This window comes from Hibiscus syriacus, unplaced genomic scaffold (genome assembly GCF_006381635.1).
Source record: "Hibiscus syriacus cultivar Baekdansim isolate YM2019G1 unplaced genomic scaffold, ASM638163v2 tig00111250_pilon, whole genome shotgun sequence".
Lineage (NCBI taxonomy): Eukaryota > Viridiplantae > Streptophyta > Magnoliopsida > Malvales > Malvaceae > Hibiscus > Hibiscus syriacus.
In genome coordinates this window covers 245,255-272,431 of record NW_024063035.1, presented here as the reverse complement: position 1 = coordinate 272,431, position 27,177 = coordinate 245,255, and the positions used below count along the sequence as shown (strand labels likewise).

General features: G+C 35.3%; 2 pseudogenes; one reads left to right on the top strand and one right to left on the bottom strand.

Annotated features, from left to right (window-relative positions):
• Window positions 1–22,399: 22,399 nt before the first annotated feature.
• LOC120157379 lies at window positions 22,400–23,112 on the top strand (annotated as a pseudogene).
• Window positions 23,113–23,376: 264 nt separating this feature from the next.
• LOC120157378 lies at window positions 23,377–24,670 on the bottom strand (annotated as a pseudogene).
• Between the last annotated feature and the right edge of the window lie 2,507 nt (window positions 24,671–27,177).

The window sequence follows — 27,177 nt, the reverse complement described above, 5'->3', positions numbered from 1 at the left end:
CAAGATGAGTGATATTTATGGAGGACTCGGGTGGAATATTTTGTGCTGAGGCATGAAATGTAGTGCCTTCTATAGGGACCGATTGGTGTATGATTTCATCAGCAAAAGGTGGCACGTCTTCCTTGGTAGTTGGAAGCAGTTCCTTGAAGAAAGCATTCATCTGGGTATCCCGAGCCTTGACATAATTGAAGAAGGTTTGCATGTAACATTCCAGATGCTCCAACCGCTCTCGCGTCTCTCTAGTGGATGTGACCACGACTACCATTCTTGTCGCAGCAACCGATTTGGCACCTCTTTCCAAGCCCTCATATGGAGCGTTTTCATCAAAACTCATAAGCTCGGACACCTTCTTTTTGATGATGCATTTTTCTTCCTAAAGGATATTTTTCTTCCTTCACAAAGTGGTGATTAAATTAGGAAAAAGTAGATTACCTCAGGACCATTTCGCACACTCGTGGATCTGCTCAAAAATTATGTCGCCTATGATGTGATCCTATCTAGCTCCAACTTTATCCATGACTTTATCACACCATGGAGATTATTCAAAGCTGGTTCTAAGGGAGTTCTTCCTTACTTTATCTTATATTTACTTATTTTTGCATTATATACTATTATGAGCATACATATGAAGATTAGACTATACTTGAATTATCATAACATGTACATTAATTCATTATATGGTTTACATCATTGATTGATATTCAAGCATATAATCTATAGTTATAATAATAATATTCATTCATTATCATATGATGCATGAGTTATTATTATAACCTATAGTCCACATATTTATATATTTATATCCTACATTACTTCGCTTATAATATGCTTTCTTTTGTAGGTGCATATTCGGCCACATGATGAGAGCTGACTTAAAGCTAGCATTGGAGTCAATGAGCTTAGGAAACTTAACTAAAACAACTTCGGGACAGCTCAAGAACATTTTGGGACAAAGTTGTCAGCTGACCCTCGAGCTCATAGCTCACTTGAGCTAGACTTTTGAGCTAGCTAGAGACCTCAATTCAGCTGGAGAGTTGCACCATCATCTTCACCACACGGAGCATCATAGGACAACTCCTTGTGAAAAGGCACCTCTTAGAATAGCAACTCTTCGTGAAAAGGTACGAATCAACATCACTTGAAGGAGATTTATTCAACACTTCCGCAGCCCATCTTTTATAACATTTCTATCCATTTTCTTTCTTATCATTTCCTTTCTTCTTCTATATTCCATTTTAATAATTTCTTTCTTTTAATTTTGTGCAGATTACTTTCAATCCAAGGTGTAGCATTTGGTGTCTCTCCTATATTGGGAAACAACAAGGTTGCCAACTTCTCCATCATTGAAGAAGCCTGGTTAGCCGTACATCAGCCTACCTCGATTGTGTGCCCGTAAATGATTGAGTGGAATAGCATTAAGCACCATACCAATATTGTCGTGTTGTGAGAGGTAGGCGTCAGCTTACCTTTCAAAAAGTGGTTCCACATATTGGTTACTTGCTTAAGGTCTCAGCGATCCACACGCTTCCAGTTGGGCGCATTCCCTTCAAACTTCACCCAGTCGAACCACAAATTATCTAGCACACCATCATATGTTTCTTGATCTTCCTTGACAAGAAATTTTTTATGTTGATCCTCCATCTTGCTAAGTTTAAAGTAGTTGCTTACGGATGATGGAGTGAATCGGATGGATTTCTCTCTAACGTACACAGTGTGCTGGGATGATTCACCTATATGTGCATAAAACTCTCGTACCATTGTCGGTGCCACCGCCTTTGGGTGCTGGGCAAATTTCTTTTACTTATGCTTCCGAACGATTCCCATTACTTCTAGCCCAAACGGTTCTTCCCCAGCCTCATGGAAAAACAAAGTCGTCCTCCAAGTAAACTTGTCATTTCTTAGGGCCTTTAACTTTGCCTCAGCCTCGGAGGTTTGGAAGCGTTCGAAGTGTGTAGGCGCAACAGAGGATGTAGAAGCGCCTGGATTCTTCTTGGATCGGGCCGTGGTGTATACTGTGACAGATTTAGGGAAAGAACAAAGGATTTTCACGGCAGTAATAGAGGGTTTTGGTGAAAGGTGTAAAATCGAATGAATGAAAAATTGAAGAAGAAAGAGTTGAAAAGGAGTAAACGATGAGGAGAAAAATGAAGTAGGCAGTTTTGGAGAAAAAGTTGGGTAATGGGTGGTTTCTTGGGGGTAAAATAGTAAATCAATAAGGGGAAAACAGATATTGTATTAATGAGGAAGATATTTGATTTGACTAAAAGTAATATAATAAAGGAAAAGTATTTTTTTCCCTCTCAAAAGTGCTGCCAAAACCAATATTCTTGGGTTCTCTCCCTCCCTAAGCTTCTACGTGTACCCTTGCTATAAAAAGAAAAAAGAGAGAATAAAATAGAAATAAATAACTTGTGCAAAATAAAATAAAATAGATTATTTATATACATAGTGCAAATTATTATTGCCTAGGAAACAAAATTTGTTCAGGAAAAATGGGAAAACTCTTGGGCATCGTGAAGTAACGACGCTGATTTATCACAAAGGATGGGTGCTCCATTGTATGTCTTCAGTCGTTGACCATTCACCTTAAATGTTGACCCATCATCCAGGTTATTGATTTCAACTGTGCCGTGGCTATAGACTTGATGTATGATGAACGGTCCTGACCATCTAGATTTCAGCTTGCCTGGAAATAGCTTGAGCCATGAATGATAGAGCAATACTTGTTGTCTAGGGAAGAATTGCCTAGGCAAAATTTTTCTGTCATATCATATTTTCGTCTTTTCTTTGTAAAGGCAAACATTTTCATATACCTGAGCTCTATATTCACCCATTTCATTTAGCTCAAACAATCTTCATTCTCTAGCAAGCTGCGCATTCATATTTAGTTTCTTGATGGCCCAAAATTCTTTTTGTTCCAATTCCACAGGCAAATGGCATGCCTTCCCATATACTAGCTTAAATGGGTACATTCTGAGTGGCATTTTGAATGTTGTTCGGTAGGACCACAATGTCTCATCAAGCTTTGGCATCTAGTCTTTACGCTTTGGGTTGACCACCTTCTTATGAATCTTCTTGATCTCGTGATTAGAGAGCTCAACCTGCACATTAGTCTTGGGATGATATACAGTGGCAATTCTATGGCGTGCCCCGTATCTCTTCAAAGCCTTGGAAATTAATTTGTTGTCGAATTGAGTGCCTTCTTCGTTGATAATTGCTCGTGGTGCTACAAAACTTGTGAATATATTTTTGTGCAAGAATTTCAACATGGTCTTGGAGTCATTGCGAGGTGTGGCCATGGCTTCAACCATTTGGAAACAAAGTCTACTGCCAAGAGTATGTACAGATCACCAAAAAACGATGAGAAGGGTACCATAAAGTATATTCCACATACATCGAAGAGTTCAACTTCCAAAATATTTTTCCACGACATCTTTGAAAAAGGTGGGCCAGTAAAAGCCAGATTGAAGGACCTTTACAGCGGTCCTCATCCCACCAAAGTGCCTCCATACGGGTATGTATGGAAATAGAATAGGATCTCATTGTGTTCTTCTTTGGGGACATATCGTCGGATGATTAGGTCTCCACATTGCTTGAATAGGAATGGTTCATCCCAATAATAGTGATGTACATCATGTCTGAATTTTTTTCTTTTTGGCTATATAAATATGGAGGCATAATACCACTAACAATAAAGTTAACTATGTCAGCGTACCACGACAAATAAAATTTTCTCCTCGGGGAAATCCTCTTGAATATCCTTCATGTCGACTAATATTTTTGTTCTCTAGACGAGACAAGTGATCCACTACTTGGTTTTCAGTATCATTCCTATCCTTTACCTCCAAATCAAATTCTTACATTAGTAATATCCATCTAATAAGCCTGGGCTTTGCATCTTTTTTATTAACTAAGTACTTAATGGCAGAGTGATCAGTATGTACTATGACCTTAGTCCCTATTAGATATGACCTAAACTAATAAAAAATTGAATACCATGACAAGCAATTCTTTTTTAGTAGTGGTATAATTGAGATGAGAATCATTAAGGGTACGACTAGCATAATAGATGACATGGAATATATTACATTTTCTTTTCCCTATCACTGCCCCTACTGCGTAGTCAATAGCATCACACATCAGCTCGAAAGGAACATCCCAGTCAGGTGGAACTACAATTGGTGTCGAGGTAAGCTTTTTCTTTAGCTTAGTGAATCCACTGAGAAATTCATTGTTGAACACGAACGTTTGATTTTGTTGAAGCAGTAGACACAAAAGCTTTGAAATCTTTGAAAAGTCCTTGATGAACTACCTATAGAATCATGTATGCCCTAGGAAACTTCGTATGCCCTTCACAGTGGTGGGTGGAGGCAAATTCTCAATTATTTCCAATTTGGATTTATCAACTTCGATGCCCTGGCCAGAAATTATGTCCCAACATAATTCCTTCAGTCACCATAAAGTGACATTTCTCTCAGTTTAACACAAGGTTAGACTCCTCATATTGCTTCAATACATTAAATAAATTGTTGAGGCAGTGATCAAAGTCATCGCCTGAGACAAAAAAGTTATCCATAAATATTCCCATGAAATTCTCCACTATATCTGAGAAAATGGCCATCATACACCTCTGAAAAGTTGCCGGAGCATTACATAGTCTGAACAACATTCTTCTAAAGGAATAAGTACCAAACGGGCAAGTGAAGGTGGTCTTCTCCTGATCATCAGGTGCTATGGCAATCTGATTGTATCCAGAATATCCGTCAAGGAAATAGTAAAATGCCTTGCCTACTAACCAATCACGCATTTGATCGATGAAAGGAATGGGAAGTGGTCTTTCTTCGTTGCCTTGTTAAGCTTTCTGTAATCTATACAAATCCACCAGCACGTGACGATTCTTGTAGTCAAAATCTCTTCATTATCATTCTTAACCACGGTCACACCACCCTTCTTCGGCACACATTGAACCAGACTGACCCATGAACTATCAGTTATGGGATAGATCACCCTAGCATCAAGCCATTTTATGATTTCCTTCATCACCACTTTTTTCATTATCGAGTTAAGTCTTTTTTTTGGTTCCACATAATTTCTATGGCTATCTTCTAACTGGATCTTATGCATGCATATTGTAGGGGTGATTCCCTTTAAGTCTAACATAGTCCCCCGAGAGATTTTATGTGTTATGAAAAAACATTCAACAAACTTACCTCTTGCTCAGGGGTTAGACTAGAAGATATTATAACTGGTAAAGTTTCATCACTACCTAGATAAGCATATTTCAAATGTGATGGTAATGGTTTAAATTCTAAGGTAGGTACATGTTGCAGCGAAGGTTTTGGAGGAATAAATTCATTGAAATCAAGGGGTTCGAATCTCATACCTGGTCTAGCTTGAAGTAAACTAGATTGTTCCACTTCCAATGAATCATCTTCACACTTCATAATCATTTTGTCTTCAGTGTGTCTTTCATTTGCTTTAATCAAAAACTTTTTTCTAGGTAAATATTTTTGTATGCTACGTTCAGAAGAATTTCGCCTGGGAAAAAATTATTGTGCCCCTTTGGTTGTAACAAATTGTTGTGGCAAAAATTTTTACGCTCTTCATTCAGAAAAAAGTTACAGCTTGTCACAGATTGTCATACTGATCAATATGTAAAAATTTGCCTTGGCTAGACTTTTCTGTTCCAGCTTCCTCCAGTGAATCAACGTCTTCAATGTAATGGCATTCTTCAGAATCATCAACGTATTTAAGAGTTTTGAAGACATTTATCATGACGCTTTGATCATCCACCCTCATCGTGAACTCTCCCATCTTAAAATCTATTAAAATACACCCTGTAGCTAATAATGGACGTCCAAGAATAATAAGTTTATTTTCATCGGCCTCACAGTCTAGAATGAGGGAATCAACTGGAAAGACAAACTTGTCCAATTTAACAATCACATCTTTAATTCTACCCTAGGGACAAACGTGTGACTGGTTAGCTAGTTGTAAAATCACGGTGGTTGGTCAAGCATTACCCATTCCAAGCTTCATAAATATGGACTTGGGCATCAGATTTACGCTTGACCCCAAATCACAAAAAGCTCTTCCAACATATTTATCACTAATGGAACATGGTATAATAAAGTTGCCAGGATCTTTTTTGATTCGACGAAAGTTTACTCATCGCTGAACAATATTATGTTGTCGTGGAAACAATTTCTATTCTTTTCACCTTTCTCTTTTTTGTGATAATGTCCTTCAAAAATTTGGCATAGGAAGGCATCTGCTCAATGGCTTCAAGTAATGAAACATTGATATGTAGCTGGTCAAGGACATCAACAAACTTTTTGAACTGTATCTCATCGTTATGTTTCTTCAATCGCTAAGGAAAGGGTGGTGGGGATCTAACTTCATCTGATGCAGTTGGTGAAGAAACCTTTACCTTGGCTAATAATTTTTTAGCATTAGTGTGATGACGTTTTGAACCCTTTTTCTTTTTCTTCTCCTTAGGCATTTCTTGTTGTTCAGTAATTTCAGCTTGATCTTCAGGATCTTCATGTGTGGTGCCTTGGCTAAAATTTCTGGTTGTTTCCCCCTTAACTTATCATCAATATTAATCTGATTACCACTCCTTAACATGAGTTCATTGCATTTCTCCTTTCCATGTGACGTAGTATCCTGAGTGTCATTATGAAGACTTCTTTGTGGGCAAGAATGTAGTGTCGTGGCAATTTATACCACTTGATTCTCCAATGCCCTCAATGATGAGTTATGGCTTTGTAATAGAGCATCTTGGCTTTGTAATAGAGCAGCTTGGCTTTGTAATAAAACACCTTGATTCTTGATTGTCGATGAGTGCTAGTGTATCAAGGTCTTTATTAAAGCCATGAAATTTTTTGTCGAGGCCAGAAATTTCTACAGTGAAGCTTTAAGGGAGTTAGAATTTGACGAAGACGAATTACTTATATTATTACCTTGCCATGGCATCTGTTGATGTTGCGAACTTGAGTGTTTAGAAATGTTTTGCTGCAACCTATTAAAATTGCCTGCATAATTGTTATTGTTGTTCTCTTGATTACCCCACGAAAAATTTGGATGTTTTCGACATCCAGGATTGTATATATTTGAGTAGGGGTTGTTTTTGGTTATGTTGAAGTTACCCATGAAATTGATGGACTCCTGGTTTTTCAGGCATTTAATCTCATGGTGATTGCCACGATAAAAGATGCATGCTGAGCTAGTTGCCTTGACTTATTTTACCTAGTTGGAAAGCTGCAAAATTTTCAACATATTTCTTATAGCAGAAAGTTGAGCAGATACAAAATCCTTACCATCAAGTTCGTATGCTCCAGAAACTCTTAGGCCAATTCCAAGCCTTGTAGTCAGAAATTGATAGTCATTGTTGGCTATCTTATAGAGGATATCAAAGGCTTCCTCAGGTGTTTTGTCAAGTAAAGTGCCATTCCCCGACGCATCCAAAATCATACGAGTAGGTGCGTTGACTCCATTATAATATATCACGATTTGAGTCCAGTCGTGAAATCCGCAGTGAGTGTACTTGTGAAGCAAACTTTTATATTTGTCCCTGTACTCGTACATAGATTCATCATTGCCTTGGAAAAAACTTTTAATGCCATTGTGGACTTAGAATAATTGCTTGTCATAACAAAAGATTAGCATGAGTGCTCTACGAAAATTCTGAATATGTGAGGTTGTTTTGAATATATTTGAATCAACGCTTACCTTTGCTTTATTTTAATTCGATAGTTTGCATATTTATTTTTCCTTGACCAAACTTTTCTGCAATCATACTTTATAATATTTTCTTGCTTTATTACTAATAGTTTTCTAGTTTGACAAGACTGTAGGAATTAGCTTGTGACAACTAGTTTTGGTTGTGGTCAAGCTTAAAAAGAATCGGCCAATCCCTGAGGAGACGATAACTCACTTACCCTATATTACTTGATTCAATTGTGTAAACTTGCACATAATTGTTTGCCTTATCATACACATTTACTAGCGATCAGGAATTTATAGGGTTTTGTGTCCTTAGAAATTCCCTAAATACCCTCATTGACTTACCCATTTTATGAAAGATATAGCAGTTGGAAGTGGTCAATTTCCTTGATGAGGGCATGATTTCACATGAGGATGAAACTGGGCAAATAACGTCAGCAATTGTTGAGACACATCGGATATGCAAGATAAATCATACCTCGGTAAGAAAAATATATTCCTCAATGTCGTCTTCTTATGTTTCTCTAGCCCTAGAAAATTGTTTTGTCTCGGCAAATAAATTCTTCCTTAGTTATTTCCTACATCAATACAACCAACAAAGAACCTTCCTTCTCAGCAGCATCAGTTAACCTAAATAAATCTTACCTAGGCAATATTTATCCACCACATGAAAATATGACCTAAATGCAACTAAATGTGACTAAAATGCAATGACAATGACTTTTAGACATATAATAACTTAAGTAGAAAGACAGAAAACATAGTGTTGAAAACATTTTGATGTTTCGATATAACAAATTAAGTTTAAATGAATTTTAAGATTTTACAAATGATTTTCTAAGTATATTCGATTTAATTAATCGAATATCAAAATATTACTCCAAGTCTTTCAAGATATATTTCAAACCTTACTAAATGTATAAAATTGTGTTTTATACTTAAAGTATTTTTAAAACAATTTTCACAAAGTATTTTGAACCAAAATCAAGCCTAAAATAAAATTTTTCATAGTGATGCACCAATCCATGCATCGATGCACCATGGATTAAATTAAACATCGAATGCATTTTATGCATCGATGTATATACCATGCATCGATGCACAAGCCATGCATCGATGCACTCTGGCTATTTTGAAACATCGAATGCACTTGATGCATCGATGCACTCTTAGTGCACCGATGCACTAAGGGTCCAACGGTCAAAATATTTGAATTATCCACTGATGCACCTTTGCATCATAGGTATGCATCGATGCACTGATGCTCCCAATTGATTTTATTAATTGTTTTCACACTTAAACGACTCTATTGACTCCACTAAGCATCCCCAACGTTCAGAATCATTTGAAGGAGTATTTAAACAAGTTCTGAAGCCATTGATCAAAAACAAGAAACAAGAAGCAATTAGAATCAAGAGAGAATCAAAGAGAAAGAATCAAACTCATTGTTTGAGCAATTCAAGCCTATTTTTCATTCAATATTCATTTTGCTTTCAAGAACACTTCTTGTACTCAATTGTATTCATTTTTTAGTGTTCTTTTCTTTGTTCTAGAATTTCGCAAACATATTACCTTGTGAGGTTTTCCTTGTAAGTTTGCGAATTTGTAATCTTCTATTTGAGAAAGAGTGTTCTCAAGAATTGGGGTATATTCTTGAGGGAGTTGTAAGGTTATCTCTTTGGCCTCAAAAGAAAGATCAAATTAGTGAATTTGTTGGAAAATCCTTAGTGTGGATAGCTAAGGTAATGGACGTAGACTTTGGTTGAGAAAGTCGAACCACTCTAAATCGCTATGAAAATATTTTCAATTTTTTTTAAAAGCTTCCACCAAAATTTTATTTTCCAATTCACCCCCTCTTGGCCTATTCCATCGATCGATTAACTTAATAATTGGTATCAGAGCCTCACTCATTTGAAGGTTTAATCGCCTCTTGAATCGATTCGGGAAGAGTTACATCGATAATCAAGTCATCAATGGCCTCCACTTCAAATTTCGACTCCTGTCTCGATTCAATGCCCGTCAACAAGCCTCTTTTCTTCAATGGAGCTAACTATGCCTATTGGAAAAATAGGATGATGTATTTCATTCAAGCAAGTGACATGGGAGAATGGAATGTTGTAGAAGACGGATATATCAAGCCTCTCACTCATCCAAGATTGTGGAGCGAATGAGAGACAAGAATGTTCCAGCTCAACTCCAAAGCCATCCATATCATATTTTCTGCTCTTGGACCAGATGAATATGGAAGAGTTTCATCTTGTACAACCGCCAAAGAAATATGGGATAAACTACAAGTTACTCATGAAGGCACCGATGAGGTAAAAGAATCTAAAATTAGTCTTCTAACACATAGCTATGAAAATTTCAGGATGAAACTAAATGAAGACATCAAATCTATGACGGATAGATTCTCAATGATTGTCAATGGTCTCAAATCATATTGAGAGATCATTCCAAACGAAAACCTTGTGAGGAAGTTAGTTTACTCACTTCCAAAATCGTGGCAATCCAAGAAGACGGCAATCATCGAGGCTAAGAACCTAAAGTCCTTAACTCTTGAAGAGCTAATCGGTTCCCTCCTCACTCATGAAATAATGTTTAAAGATGAGGTGGACCTCGATAAGATTGACGAGACACCAAAGGAGAAGGAGAAGAAGAAAAACATTGGAGTTGCTCTAAAATCCATAAAATATGAGTGATTCGGATGAAGATGATGATGACGAGGAAATGAAATTATTTGCCAAACGATTCAGAAAAATGATGAGACCTTACCGAGGAAGAAAATTCAAACGAAATGAATGCCTTAAAAATGAACCAAAAGAGAATGACCCTATCATTTGCTATGAATGCAAAAAGCCGGGGCATGTCAAATATAATTGCCCACAATTGAATAGGAAGGGTCAATCAAAGAATAAGCACAAGGCTCATGTGGCTACATGGAGCGATGAAGAAGGTTCCAATGAAGAGGAACAAGAAGTAGCAAACTTGTGTTTGATGGCATTCGGGGAAGATTCTAAGGTAACCTCTAACTCATCTGATTTAGATGATTTATCATATGATGAGTTATTAGAGGAATATAATGGGTTGGCTTTGGATTATGAGAAATTGTTTTTAAAATATAAAAATGATATTTCAAAATTGAAAAATGAAAATAAACTCATATCCAAAACCAACAACGATCTTGAAAGTAAAATCAAAGATTTGCAAATCAAACTAGAAGAATTTGAAAAGAAAAATTCGGATTTGTAAAATTTACTTTCAAAGGTCAATGATGATCATCAAAAGAAAATTGATAGCCTTAAAGCTTCTTTTGATAAAGTTGGAACAAAACGTGAAAATGGAGAAAATTCAAAATCCAACTTTGTTATAAAAAGTTTTAAAAACTACAATCATAGAGGTCCCCGAAGAATCTCTAATGAAAAAGTCGTTAGAAGTATATGGGTTCCTAAAGAACTCATTACTACTAAAGATAAGGATATCCTACACAAATGGATACCAAAGGGGACTAGGATTTTGGAAACTAATGAATATGGACCCAAAAGAATTTGGGTACCAAAAATTAGAAATTAATCTATGTTTGTAGGAAAAGAAGCATTGCTACAAGGCACGGGAAACAAATTCAAACTCATGGTACCTTGATAGTAGATGCTCAAGACATATGATCGGGGACAAAAGCCGGTTCATAGAGCTCAACGCCAAAAATGGAGGAGAGGTGACTTTTGGTGATAATTCAAAAGGTCACATTGAAGGTATAGGTACAATAGGTAATACCTCTTCCATACAAATTAAAAATGTTTTATATGTGAATAGATTAAAGCATAATCTCTTGAGTATAAGTCAATTTTGTGATAAAGGATTCAATGTCATGTTTGAAACTAATGGTTGTAAAGTTATTGACATTGCATCTAATCGGATTATGCTTGTTGGTCATAGAATAGGAAATATATACATGATGCATTTAGACTCTATTGATATGACTAATTTATGCCTAGTTGCTAAGGATGAGCATGATAGTTGGTTATGGCATAGGAGACTAGGACATGCTAGTATGAGTGTTTTGCAATGGCTAATTCAAGGAAATTTAGTTCGAGGGTTGCCTAAGCTTAAATTTGATAATGATAAAATATGTGATGCTTGTGCTAAAGGAAAACAAAAGAAAATTTCTTTTAAATCCATTAATGATGTATCAACTAGTAGAGTATTACAATTGATCCATATAGATCTTTTTGGGCCAGCTAGGACTACTAGCTTGGGTGGAAAACAATATGCATTTGTCTTGGTAGATGACTATTCTAGATATACTTGGGTTCTATTCTTAAGTACTAAAGATGAAGCATTAGAAAAATTCATCACGTTTTCAAAAGTAATCCAAAATGAAAAAGGTTACTCTATAACTAGTGTTAGGAGTGATCATGGAACTGAATTTGAGAATCTTGGATTTACTGAATTTTGAAATTCTAATGGTATTAGTCATAATTTTTCAGCACCTAGAACTCCTTAATAAAATGGAGTTGTTGAGAGGAAAGATCAAACTTTAGAAGAAATGGCTAGAACCATGCTTTGTGAAAACAATTTGCCAAAATATTTTTGGGCAGAATCCACAAATACCGTTTGTTATGCTATTAATCGAGTAATGATTAGGCCTATTTTGAAGAAAACTCCATATGAACTTTTTAAAATTAAAAAGCCTAACATTAGCTATTTTCATCCTTTTGGATGTAAATGTTTTGTTTTAAACAATGGTAAAGACAATCTTGGCAAATTTGATGCTAAAAGTGATGACGGAATTTTTCTGGGTTATTCCTTAAATTCTAAAGCTTATCGAGTATTTAATAAAAAAACTTTAGTTGTAGAAGAGTCTATACATGTTGTTTTCGATGATAATCTCCTTCCGAGGAAGGATTCTTGTGTGAATGATGATGTAGGTATTATAAATATAAATGACTTTGAACATGACGTTGGAGAACCATCATCAAAGGAAGAAACGAAAGATGAGGAAACTCAAGATCCTCTCGAGAATCCAACCATTGAAGAAAGGGAAGTATTTTACCCAAGAGAGTACAACTATGTCAATGATGGTGAGATTATAGGTGATCCATCCAAAGGGGTAACAACTCGATCTTCTCTTAGAAATATTTGTAATTATGTTGCATTTATCTCATGCATAGAGCCTAAGAATATTAAAGAAGCATTAAAAGATGAACATTGGATTATGGCTTTGCAAGAAGAGTTAAATTAATTTGAGAGAAGTAAAGTATGGACATTAGTTGAAAGGCCTAGTAATAAATCTACTGTAGGTAGTAGATGGGTATTTAGGAATAAGCTTGATGAAAGTGGTAATATAGTGAGAAACAAGGCTAGACTTGTTGCTCAAGGGTATACTCAAGAAGAAGGCATAGACTATGATGAAACATATGCTCCCGTAACTAGGATGGAAGCAATTAGAATGTTATTAGTATTTACATGTTTTCATGAATTTAAATTACATCAAATGGATGTTAAAAGTGCATTTTAAATGGTTTTATAAAGGAAGAAGTGTATGTGGAACAATCTCTTGGTTTTGAAGATTTAAAATTTCCAAATCATGTTCTTAAATTGATAAAAGCACTTTATGGTTTAAAACAAGCTCCTAGAGCTTGGTATGAAAGATTGTCAAACTTTTTTATTGAAAAAGGTTTTTCAAAAGGGAAGCTTGACACTACATTGTTTTTAAAGCATAAAGGTAAAGATTTATTAGTAGTTCAAATTTATTTTGATGATATAATATTTGGTTCTACTAATGAAGTTCTTTGCCAAGAATTTTCTAAGCTAATACAAAGTGAATTTGAGATGAGCATGATGGGGGAGCTCTCATTTTTCTTGGGACTCCAAATTAAGCAAAGAAAAGACTGCATCTTCATCAATCAAGCTAAATACGTAAAAGATATGCTCAAGAAGCTTGGACTGGAAAATGGAAAACCTCATGACACTCCAATGAGCTCATCAAAAAAGCTTGACATAGATGAAGGAGGTAAATGTGTGGATGTTAAATTATATAGGTCAATGATTGGCTCTTTACTTTATCTAACTGCAAGTAGACCAAACATTATGTTTAGTATTTGCTTATGCGCTAGATTTCAATCATGCCCTAAGGAATCACATTTACTAGCTGTTAACAAGATCTTTAGATACCTTAAGGACACTCCTAGTTTAGGACTTTGGTATCCTAGAGACTCTAGCTTTAGCTTGCATGCCTTCTCTGATGCGGATTATGGAGGTTGCAAATTAGATAAGAAAAGCACCTCCGGTACTTGCCAATTCCTTGGAAATATGTTGATTTCTTGGTTTTCAAAGAAACAAAATTGTGTTGCATTATCTACCACTGAAGCGGAATACATTTCAGCTGGTAGTTGTTGTGCACAAGTTTTATGGATGAAACAACAACTTTTTTATTATGGAATTGAAGTAGGTATCATTCCTATCAAGTGTGACAATACTAGTGTTATTTGTCTCACTAAAAATCCCATCCAACATTCTAGAACTAAGCACATTGAAATTAGACATCACTTCATTAGAGACCATGTTGCTAAGGAATATGTAGTTCTAGAATTTGTTGATACTTTGCACCAATTAGCGGATATCTTTACAAAACCTTTAAACAAAGAAAGATTTTGGACACTTAGGAGAGAATTAGGTTTAACTGACCTATCTTCACTTAGTGTTTAAAATAATTTTAGCACTTTTAAGAATAAATGAAAAAGGCTTATAATAGTAATTTCTGATTGCATTCATTGCTATTAGTTAGGGGGAGTTTATGTTGCTTGGTGAAAATTAATTTTATGTTCAAATGAAATTTAAGGATTAATTTGATTGATTGAACATGATTAATTTTCATTATATGAGTTTCCAATACCACTAGAGCTAATTAATTTAGCATTTTAAGTGTTTAAAACGAATTTTTGACATTTTTGTGCTTCATGCATCGATACACTTAACAGTGCATCAATGCATCCCTTTGAATGTGCATCGATTCATCATGTTGATGCACCGATGCATGCCTTGAATGTGCATCGATGCACAGGGCCATGCATCGATGCATCTCTCGGGTTTTGGGTTTAAAAGGCTTATTTTTCTCATTTGGTTCAAACACTAAAAACTAAACCTCTCTAGCCGCTCGTCCCTCTCACTCTCTAAATTCTCTTCTTGCTCAAAATCAACGAAATTTTGTCAGAATCTTCGAGCTTTTCAACTTCTAATCATGCTCTTATCACCAAATCGTGCGAAACATCTCATTCTCATCAAATCTGAAATTTTCATGGTAATATTTCAAAAACCTCTATTTTATTGATTTTTGATCTTAGGACTAGTTTTAATTAGTTCTAGGATGAACATTATATCGGGCATTGATTGTTTGATGATTAGAAACTAGATTTTACAACTAATTTCATCAAAAACTAACAAATTTTCAAAGAATTTTTGAATTTTCGAAATAATAATAATAAAAAAAGAAAATCTGAATTTAATTTTTAAATTTGATGTTTTTGATTTAATTATGTTGTTTTCATTGAAACTATAAATATTATGATTTTACAAAAATTATTTTCAAATAGTTTTCAAAAACCTTGCCCATTAGGTTTCGGTTTAGCGAACCTTGAATTATTGAGGACTCATTTGAGTTTTGGGATTGATTATATTGCATACATGTGTTTCAATTTGCAGGTTATATTATTTTTTCCGATTCCTACACCATGTCTAATCCCAAATGCCCTAGGACTTCATCGAGTCATTCTCGTTCAAACCAACCTCCTAATCCCATTCTTTCTCTACCTACATCTCTTTTAGGATCTTGTTTTAACATGCCTGAGCGTTGTAGAGACGAGTTGTTCTCTAGGTACAGAAATTCTTTCCAAACTTATAGAATCCGTGAAGAGCGTATTCCTTCTCTTCAAGCCATGATAGATATGGAATTTGAATACCTTCCGATTCTTAAAACTTGGAAGTTTGATAAATTGTTTCATCTCAAACCTATCTTCTATCAACAATTAGTCTGCACCTTCTAGTCCAATGCGGTGTGTATTCAAAACGAAACTCAATGTGGGACTATATCTATTATATCCTATCTTTTAGGCCAATATATTAATATTGACCCCAAGACTATAGCTTTCCAGTTTGGGTTAGATGATGATGGGATATATAATGAGAATGAAAATGTGGAATATCCCTATGTTCCAAACTCTAGTGTTAGTACTCTACGATCTCATCACGATCGTTTTCTTCATTTGATGATCTCTTGGTGGTTTAGACCATCCGGAGGTAGGTACTCCACTCTTCGTGCTAGGGATTTATGGTGAATGCACTGTATTAAAAATAAAATCAAAATAAATCTACCCCACATTATTTTCAGTTAACTAGTGGACATCATAAACATTGTTCCTTCAAAACATATCGAAACATTGATCTATGGATATCTTCTTAGTAACCTCTTTATCAAACTAGGTCAAAACATCTCTCTTGACAATCCTATCCCACTCCAAAATCAAATCAATCTTACATCCTTGAAGAAAGTGGATTGGAAATAAGACGAGGAAACCAGTCTTTGGGTCATTCGACCCGGTAAGCAAACTCCGGGAGCGAGTTTTTCACGAACTGCTCCTATCTCTTCTCGTGCTCCTCCTCCTCCGACAACTGCTGCTGACGATGATCCTGAGTTTCAACAACTTATGCAAGATATCGACGATCACATACTAGACGATGAGCCTGTACCGGAACCGGCACGGCAAGAAGATCAAATGCCACCATATTTTTGATTTTTCTTGGAGTCATTTGATCTGAGGTTTGCCTCCATGGAGTCTCATATTACTGAGTTTCAGTGGGAGATGCGTGAACGTATGGACGCGCTCACTCTTGAAGTTCGAGCTCATTATCCTCCTCCTCCCGACCCTCCGATGGATTAGACCTTTTCTCCATGCTTTCTTAGTATTTCAAACTTGGATTGTTTTTTATGTTTCTGGATTGTTAAATGCTTGAATTTGTTATGGTTTGGATGATTGGATTTTAAACTTAATATATATATATTTGGTTTGGTTGAATTTTCTTATTTTTGCATCATTAGACATATATGACCAATTATGCCATTTCACATATGATTATGAATATTGATTATGGAACTAATGGCTAATCTCTCTTTTGATTGTGATCTTAGCAGCTTAAGCTATATATATTTTAAATCAATTGGCTATGTTTTTCAAAAACTTGTTTAAAACGTTTTTAAAGTCTTTTTGATTTAACAAAAAGGGGGAGAAGTGTTATAGTAAGGGGGAATAATTTTTCAAAATTGAATTCAAATTTTAGAAAATCTTAAAATAACACAAATGTTTTGTTATATCAAAAAGGGGGAGATTATTGAAAACATTTTGATGTTTCAATATAACAAATTAAGTTTAAATGAATTTTAAAATTTACAAATGATTTTCTAAGTATATTCGATTTAATTAATCGAATATCAAAATATTACTCCAAGTCTTTCAAGATCAATTTTAAACCTTACTAAATGTGTAAAATTGTGTTTTATACTTAAACTATTTTTAGAACAATTTTTACAAAGTATTTTGAACCAAAATCAAGCCTAAAATCAATTTTTTCATAGTGATGCACCGATGCACCAATCCATGCATCGATGCACCATGGATTAAATTAAACATCGAATGCATTTTATGCATCGATGCACTCAGTGCATTTTATGCATCGATGCACTCAGTGCATTTGATGCATCAATGCACAAGCCATGCATCGATTCACTCTAGCTATTTTGAAACATCGAATGCACTTAATGCACTCTTAGTGCACCGATGCACTAAGGGTCCAACAGTCAAAATATTTGAATTTTACACAATTGCACCGATGCACCATGGGTATGCATCGATGCACTGACGCTCCCAACTGATTTTATTAATTGTTTTCACACTTAAACGACTCTATTGACTCCACTAAGCATCCCCAACGTTCAGAATCATTTGAAGGAGTGTTTAAACAAGTTTTGAAGCCATTGATCAAAAACAAGAAACAACAAGCAACTAGAATCAAGAGAGAATCAAAGAGAAAGCATCAAACTCATTGTTTGAGCAATTCAAGCCTATTTTTCATTCAATATTCATTTTGCTTTCAAGAACACTTCTTGTAATCAATTGTATTCATTTTTAGTGTTCTTTTCTTTGTTCTAGAATTGTGCAAACATATTGCCTTGTGTGGTTTTCCTTGTAAGTTTGCGAATTTGTAATCTTCTATTTGAGAAAGAGTGTTCTCAAGAATTGGGGTATATTCTTGAGGGAGTTGTAAGGTTATCTCTTTGGCCTCAAAAGAAAGAAAAAATTAGTGAATTTGTTGGAAAATCCTTAGTGTGGATAGCTAAGGTAGTGGACGTAGACTTTGGTTGAGAAAGTCGAACCACTCTAAATCGTTGTGCAAATCTTTTCAATTTTGTTCAAAAGCTTCCACCAAAATTTTATTTGCCAATTCACCCCCCTCTTGGCCTATTCCATCGATCGAATAACTCAACACATAGTCTTTTTATGAAGTTATTAGTGGTATTTATTGATGACATTCTAGTGTACTCGAGGACGAAGAAAGAGCATGATGCTCACCTTCATACTATGCTCGAGATCCTTAAGGAGAAAAAGTTGTATGTCAAGCTGTCCTGTTGTAAATTTTGGCTATCAGAAATTACTTTTCTTGGCCATGTGGTATCGACATAAGGTATAAGAGTTGATCCTAAGAAAGTTCGGGCAATAGTGGAGTGGAATCCCCCAGAGAATATTGTAGAGGTTCGAAGCTTCTTAGGACTTGCTGGTTACTATCGAAGGTTCGTGAAGATCTTTTCGATGATTACTTCTCCTTTGACCAAGCTCCTAAGAAAAGATGTTTCATTTATTTGGACAAAGAAGTGCCAAGAGAGCTTTGAAACTCTAAAGAAGATTTTGATGGAAGCACCAATGTTGGTACAACCTGAATCTGGTAAAGAGTATGTGGTATATTGCAATGCATCTCATAACGGTTTATATTGTTGATTAGTGTTTGAATTATACATTATTTTATGATTAATTTCTCCTTGATTAGATAATTTTAGTTGCTAACTTAGGCATTTCCATTTATTTTCGATGTAGGACATTAAATTCCATAAATTATGCTAAGAACAACGAAATCGTGCAATTTTTTATTTTTATGGATTCGTGGATGGATTAGTGGGCACAAATTAGGAAATGAAATGCCCGACATGATACCTAGTCAACAAATGATGTGGTAGCTAACAAGGCAACTGACACGGTGATGATGTGGTAGGTGACGTGGTGCCCAATCAACAGCTTCTAAAAGGCCCAATTAGTAGCTTTTGGAAGATCCAGTCAGTAGTGGTGTGAAGACCAAAGACTCAGCCAAATTTTTGAATTCAAATTATGATTTATTTTATTTTTATTTTGGGAGTTATCTTTTTATTTTTAAATGTTATCTTTTAGTTTTTTTAGGACTATAAATAGCCCATTGGGGTAAGCCTCTAATGATCAATTTCTTCATTCAGAATCCATTCAACTCTTGTTTCTTTATTTAAGTTTTTATAAAAGTTTGTTTCTTTTTCTTTTCAATATTTTAGTTTACTTTCTTAAAATACTAAGCATGAATTCAATCATGCTTAGCTACGTTGTCATAGCCAAAGGCTAAAATAATGACTCAATTCTAAGTCGTGAGGATCGAAAAGTACTTCATACCCTCAAGGGTTACATTTTTGGTTTTCAAAAAGAATGATCGATAATCGACCATCCTTTTACAATCAAAGCAATTTTATTTCAAAAAGTGCACGTTGGATTTGAATTTTGGTTTCAATTAATAGTTGGGAGGAAGGATTGACTTGTGGCACATTCGATTTCCTATGAACACACTTAGTGACGATCCACTAAGGGAAAATGAAATCGAGTTAGATTCTGAATTGAGACGATGGAATCCGACTCGGGTTTTTCCAGAATTTAAAAGCGTTGAATTAACAACTGATTGCCATTATTAACTCACAAAGAGTTGAGATTTGAAAATTGATTTTAGATTCTCGATTGATTTGAGAGAAAAATAACTTACAAGGGTTGGGCCATGTAGACTGTAACTGGCATGAGACCGGAGGTAAAATTCTATTCAAGGATCTATTAAAATCGAGGCAAAAGATTTAGCCCAAGGCTAATTTTTACCAATTGAATTTTATTTTCTTAATTTACCATTTTATTTTATTTTAATCATTTTTATTACTTCACTTCAACTCTCCAAAATCTCCCTCTAATTTCTTTTACAAATCACGCCTAAAACAAGATCAAAAGCGAGGAAATTGTTAAACTATTAGTCCACGTGGATTGACCCTTACTCTTACTATTCTACTTATTCTTGTTTATTTTACTGAGATTAAGGCAATTTTTTGACATAATAACGACGCGTGTCAAAATTGGCATTGTTGCTGGGGATTTGGAAGAGTTATTGATTTAATTTTATTATTTTTGATTTATGACCAGGAAGAATCCGAGCACATTGGAAGAATTTGATCCAGAACTCCTTATCAGCTTTTCGATTTCTTCGCACGTTCCTTTAGGGAGAAAGGTCGACTGCATGGTGTAGTAAGGAATGCTTGATAGCATTGCCTTGGCGAGAGTGATTCTTTCGGCTAGGGAAAGGGTTCAAGCCTTCTATCCAATAGGTCTATCTCTTACCTTTTGAATTAGGTAAATATATGAAGCTTTGGTGACCCTGTTTTGCAAAAGGACTCATAGGTATTTTCCCAGATCGAGCACCTCATTGAAACCAAATTGGGAGTTGATAAGATGTCTCAAGCTATTGTCCACATTTTTAGAAGAAAAAAATAGATGGTCGTTTTTCTACGCTTATTATATGACCAGAAGCTTGATAAAATTCTTCCAATATTCTTCTTATCGTTGATAGTTGCTCCAATGATGCATTGACGAATAAGACTGTGTCGTCCGCAAATAATAATTGTGATATCGGTAGATCATCCCTTACTAGTTGAACTGGCTTCCAATTTCCATTCTTTACTTCACACTGAATTATTTGGGTTAACCTTTCCATGCAAAGTGCGATCAAATATGGGAGAAGGGATCTCCCAATCGAATACCTCTGGACGACTTAAACGAGTCCGTGGTTGATCCATTCCAAAGGACTTGTGTTGAGACTGAAGTCACGTATTTCATTATCACTCATCGTAGTGTATCTGGGATTCTGATGTCATGTAGTGTGTCGTTAATGAATGACCATTCGAGAGGCCTTCTCAAGGTTAATTTTTATTACCATCCATCTTTCTTTTCCCTTTTCGATTTCATCTAGTGAATGATTTCTTGAGAAATTATTATATTGTTGGTGATGGATCGACCTGGTATGAAACTCATTTGGTTTCCTAAAACCCAGTTGGCTATTAATGGTTTTAATTGGTTCACTTTTGAATCAATGTCTCAAAATCTCCATGCATTTTCGCGTTCTTTTAAACATGCATTCATTATTAAAACATAGGAGTGACAAAAATTGTTTTATTCAAAAGGAGAAAAAGTACCGGACCTACTACATCCTCATAATACTCGACCCAAGACTAAGGAAAGTGAATCAAAATTAGCTTAGACTAAAAGAGGACATATCAAAGTTGCAAAAGAAATTAGAGGATAAACTGAATTAGAACCATCAGAGAACTATAGACTTCATTACAAGAGGGCATGCCACCCTAATCGACCAAATTGTGGTAAGATTGACATGGCTGAACTTTGTAAATTGATCAAATTTACTGTGCTGTTGATGATACCTTGAAACAATTGGGAAGTCAACATAATTAGTTAGGAGTTGCTGTTTGATTAGATTGGGACAGAGAAGATATTTAATAAGCTCTATTAGTTGCTAAATTGGGCGTGGGGTATTAGATGTGGATATTTTGGTACGGAGATAAAATTTTATAATAGGGATTAACTTTTAAAATTTTAGAGAAGATTATAGTTATTATATATTTAAAAATAATTTTGAATATAAATATATGTATATTAATAATATAAACTTTTTGTATAGGGTAAATATAAATAAAATTTTAAGATAACTAATATAATAAAATAATAAAAATATTTCAGATTTGAAGTTAGGCATGTGCACACCCAAAGTGCACCGTGAATCTTTTACTAGGAGAATGTACTTATAAATTTAGAAGGACGAAAATGTATTATTGATATTTTTATAAAAAAATATGTGAAATATAAAAGAATTTGAAATTTTAAGGGACGGCTACATACTAATATAATACGAGTATGTTTAATTTAAAAAAAAAACTTGATATTTGAAGGTGCCAAACATGGATTGTTGAAGAAAAATGAAAAGTTTGGGATTTTGAAGTCGCATATTGAAGTTTGGAGGTGCAGTCTGAGCAGCTAGGTAAAATCCTTATGAGAATGGATACGTGGACAAAGTTGCATACTTTTGTCTTCCCTACCCCATTTGCAGTAATTTTTATTGGAATTAGGTGTTGATTTTCTGCCTCATTCAGTCATCATCTTGAATATTTCTTTTTAGTCGCCTTTTTGCGTCATCTTTATAGCTTGATGTCAACATGCACCGTTTGACATGTCAAAAGCCAACTAATATTTCATCAAGCTTTTATATTTTGGCACCATTTTTATCTTCATCCATGGTTGTCATAGCTGCTTCCTTGTTCTTGCACCTACTTTGTTGCCTTACAGTTTTCTGGCTTCTTCTTCTTCCTTCCCTTTCCGCTGATCCGTTACAGGACTTTTGTGTAGCAAACCTGAGTGGCTCGCTATTTGTTAATGGTTTTCCTTGCAAACCGTGACTTTGGATGAGTTCTTCGATGGTTTCACCAAGGAAGGTAGCACGACGAATCGCTTCGCTTTGTCCCTCACGCCTGCTAATGCGCTTACGTTTCCGGGACTGAACACACTTGGAATTACGATGAACTGAGTGGACATTGACCCTCCTCACTCGCACCTTCGTGCGAGGAGGTCGGTGTGGTCATCGAAGGGAAGCTCCTCGTAGGCTTTGTGACTACTAACATTGTGTTTTACTCGAAAGTCTTGACTGCAGGACATATGTCTGTCGTGTCTCGTGGACTGGTGCACTTTCAACTCAATGTCGGGGAAGGTAAGGTGTTAGCATTCATGGCTTTCAACAGCCACATGCCCGGCGCTGCGATTGTTCCACTAAACCTCTTCACTTCTTCTATTCCGAATGAAGTGTTAACGAAGACGTTCCAAGTCGATGCCGATGTTATCGATACCATAAGATCCAAGATCAAGTCATGAGATATTCGGAAAAACCCTGCCATGCTACTTGGGAATTGCCTAGTTTATGTATGCCATTTATCCACCATATGTATCACTTTGATTTATGAATTAAATTGTTACTCAAAATTTTCCATTACAAAACTAAAGACCTTTTGATACAACATTCTTGATTTCATCATGTTTCAATGTCCCTAAATTTTGTAGCAGCAAATATTTTGGAACCGTAAACAATGTCATTCGAACAACTCAAGAATGATGCCGGAGATTCCTTCGCTATTTTCCGGTTTCAGCTTTTTCAGTCATCGATATTTACTGCGGTTGAACACGATAGATTCCGAGACCCTTCGAAGGGACAAATAACTAATTATGTACCTTGCCAAGCGCAAACAATATCCTTGAGAGCTGGTTTAACATCCTGTTGCAGTGTGTTTTGAAACTCCAACGTATCACCACTGGACTTCTTTATCTCTACTAAATGGAAAGATGGGGTGAACTCGAATATCTCGACATCAATAGCCAATGCGCCTTTTCTACCTCTATTCGATCCTTCCATTTTCATCAGTCCTCCATCTTTCATCTTAACTTTCAGCTTCAAACTCTCGGCAATGTCCTCTAGTTTAGATATGATAGCAGAGGCAGTGTGCGTAGAAGTGAACTGTATTTCCTTCTTTTTCTGGTCATTTTCGGAAAACAATCCCGATAAATCCAACCCGCTCGATAAGGAAATGATGTCGAAGGCATTCAAATTAGTGAGCATCTTTGCTTCAAATGCATTGTTGGGTCGTCTCTCATTTGGTTTGGGGTTAAAACCCTTTCTGAACCATGGAGTTGCCATGATTCTCGCAATCGAAATTCGATCTTTCGGATTAGGATTGAAGATTCTTGACAACAACTTGGTGACTTCTGGTGGAAACCAATTAGGGACTTTGTAGTCTGCAGTGCTTATTTTCCTATACATAGCCACAAGGTTCGAGTCATTGAATGGCAGAGAACCAGCCAAAAGAGCATAAAGAACCACCCCACTGGACCAGACATCAGCTTTGGCTCCATCATAGCCCTTTCTGTGTATAACTTCGGGCGCCACATATGCAGGGGTTCCACATGTCGTATGTAGTAACCCGTCTTGATGCTTCGAATCAGCGAGCGCACTCAGAGAAATCCGAAACTTTAAGAGCACCGTTTCATCAATAAGCTTTAAGAGCACCGTTTTCATCAATTTTCAAGCTTCAAATCGCGGTGATAAACACCTTGGATATGGCAGAAATCGACCGCACTGATCAGTTGTTGGAAATACTTCCTCGACGCGTCTTCTCTCAACCTTCCTTTTAACACCTTCTTGAAGAGCTCACCACCTTTGGCATATTCCATGACAAAGTAAATCTTGGTTTTGGTTGCCATAACTTCATAAAGCTCCAAGATGTTAGGGTGTTTGACGAGGCTCATTGCTGATATCTCCCTCTTCGTTTGGTCGATCATCCGTACTTTCAAAACCTTATCTTTCTGGATCACCTTAACCGCCACGCTTTGGCCAGTTTCGATGTTCCTTGCATGGTAAACTTTAGCAAAGTTCCCTTGGCCTAACAATCTTCCCAATTCATACTTTTTCATCAATACTTTCCCCTTGTTTTCCATACCAAAAGTTTTGATGAATCCTATCACACTCCCTAGAGTACTATTATCTCCTGCAGCAATTATAAGGCAGAAATCAACTGTCGACAAGGTCACGCATCAACACGACGGAGATCTTAGCTTCGATTCTATTAAAATAATATCGAGTCAAACATGAATCGGGTGTCTGTTGTTGAGTATTCAGAATTGGACACAACTTTCAGCAGTCCCTGGTGTTGTCTGGATCTGAATGACACAAAGAAGCAAGTAGACAATGATTCAATCAGCTCGTATGCACCATAAATATATATGCATTTATTCTAGATTAATGTCCATGATTCAAGTAAAGAAATTCTGCACTTGAATGTCCATTGATGCACCAAATTTCATATCATCTTTTCATTCACATATTCAAAGAAAACACAGCATGGAGCATTCATAGTTGGGTTAAATTTTGGAAAAGCATCCAGAAACAAACATTTAGAAGTCTACAATTTTCACTGCACAAACATGATTCAACAATGAAGAAACAGATTTGAAATCAGAACCATTGAAAATCAATGAAATTGAGGAACAAAGACTTACTTTTGAGAGAGCTTTTGAGAATAGAGATGGACACTATTCAATGTATTTAATGAAATGCATTTTGTCAGGTGAATGATTGTCATTACTGGTTTTGAACTATAAATAGAATTAACCTTTAATCTCTGCTTTTTGATTCAATCGAAAAGGGTGGAATAGAACAAAACAACAGATTCCAGAGCAAAAATATCAGCTTCTCTCTTTCTTTTTTTTTCAAAAAGAAACTTTTTTTTCTTCTATTTATTGTTTTAAATGAGTTCAAGATGTTACTGCAACTCAGATATGAATATATGTCCAACCTGAGATATTCAGTTTTTTTCTAAGTTTTTCAAAGATACATGTGTCCGGATATGTTTTAATTTACGGTTTATGGTTAGCTCAGCACAATAATGTATTGGTATTAACATTTAACAATCAAAAGCAAACCTAACTTATTTTCAACCGTCCAAGTTCTAACCGAAACAATTCTTGCAAATGACAGGTTAAGAAGCAAGCTTCAAATACTTCACATCGTAAATTCTTCTTATGCTGCAAAGTTATATTCTATTTCAACTAAATACCTTTCTATTCCGAATGATTCTTGTGTAGGGCTCTTCAATCGGTCGGCTCGGTTAACCGATCGAATCGAACTACCAAAAAATCATTAACCAATTTTTTTTCTCTTAACCATTATTTGAACTGAATTTCTTTTGAAAATTCTTAACATAACCAAATAAAGTTTAATTAATCGGTCGGTTAATCAAATTAATCGAAATTTATAAATAATATATGTTATATATTTAATATTTTTGATTAATATGATTGAAACTGACGTTTAAACACTCATAATATATAAATAATATATATGGTTTCAAATCGAGTTGTTAAACATTTTAGGACGACTGCAGTTTTGTGTACCTTGCCCAGGCCAAACAATATCCTTGAGAGCTTGTTTTGAAACTTCAACTTATCACCGCTGGGCTTCCTTATCTCTACTCTAATGGGAAACGCGCACGTACGGCGCCTTAGTATACGATAAAATAAGGCGTTACCAATTTTGTTATTATTTGTAATAACAAAACTGGTAAAAAAAGATCGAAAACATCATTATTTTGACCGGTTCTAATTACCTATATAGGTAAACGCGGTAGAAAAAATCCGGTCAAAAGATAATGTTTAGGTAGCGCTTTACCGAAAACATCATTTTTTGACCGGATTTTTTCTACCGTGTTTATCTATATGGTAATTAGAATCGGTCAAAATAATGACGTTTTCAGTCATTTTTTACCGGTTTTATTATTTAAAATAATAATAAAACCGGTGACGTCTTATTTTAGCCGTATACTAAAAAGAAATAATATTGTTGCAAACCAATTTATTAAACCCTAACAATTAAAAATAAAATAATAAAAGAAAATATAATGATTTATTATACTATGATAAAATTTATTGTTTTAGAAATAATTTTGTTCGGAATGGTGTAATCCTAAATATAGACATTGAAGTTAGCACAAACTTTCAAACTTCATATCATCATATCAATTCATTAAATTCATCATGTATGTCTCAATAGAACTACCTAAATCCTAGATTATGAACTCATTATGACTGTAAAACTCAACCTCTCAAGTCAATGAATCAATCAAGTCGTCTTCCTAGGATCACCCTGATGAGTGTTTTAAATTGTCGCTTTTTACTTTCTAATTTTCCTATTTTATGAATATATCACTGCTGATTTGGATTGTATTTCGTTTATTTTATGTGCAATGATTTGTTTACTGGAATTGGCAGAAAAAGGCAAAATCTGCATTTTTTTTCCTGGTCGTGACTGGAGACATGGGTACAACACTGAAAACGACGCGGGTCTGACGTGGAAGATTCTATAAGGAGGAAGGTTTTGGAAGCTACCTAGTTAGCACGATCTGGAGAGATATTTGGGAATTCAGTTTTTAGTTTGAATTTTAAAACATTTGAATTATTTTTGGAAATGTAGATT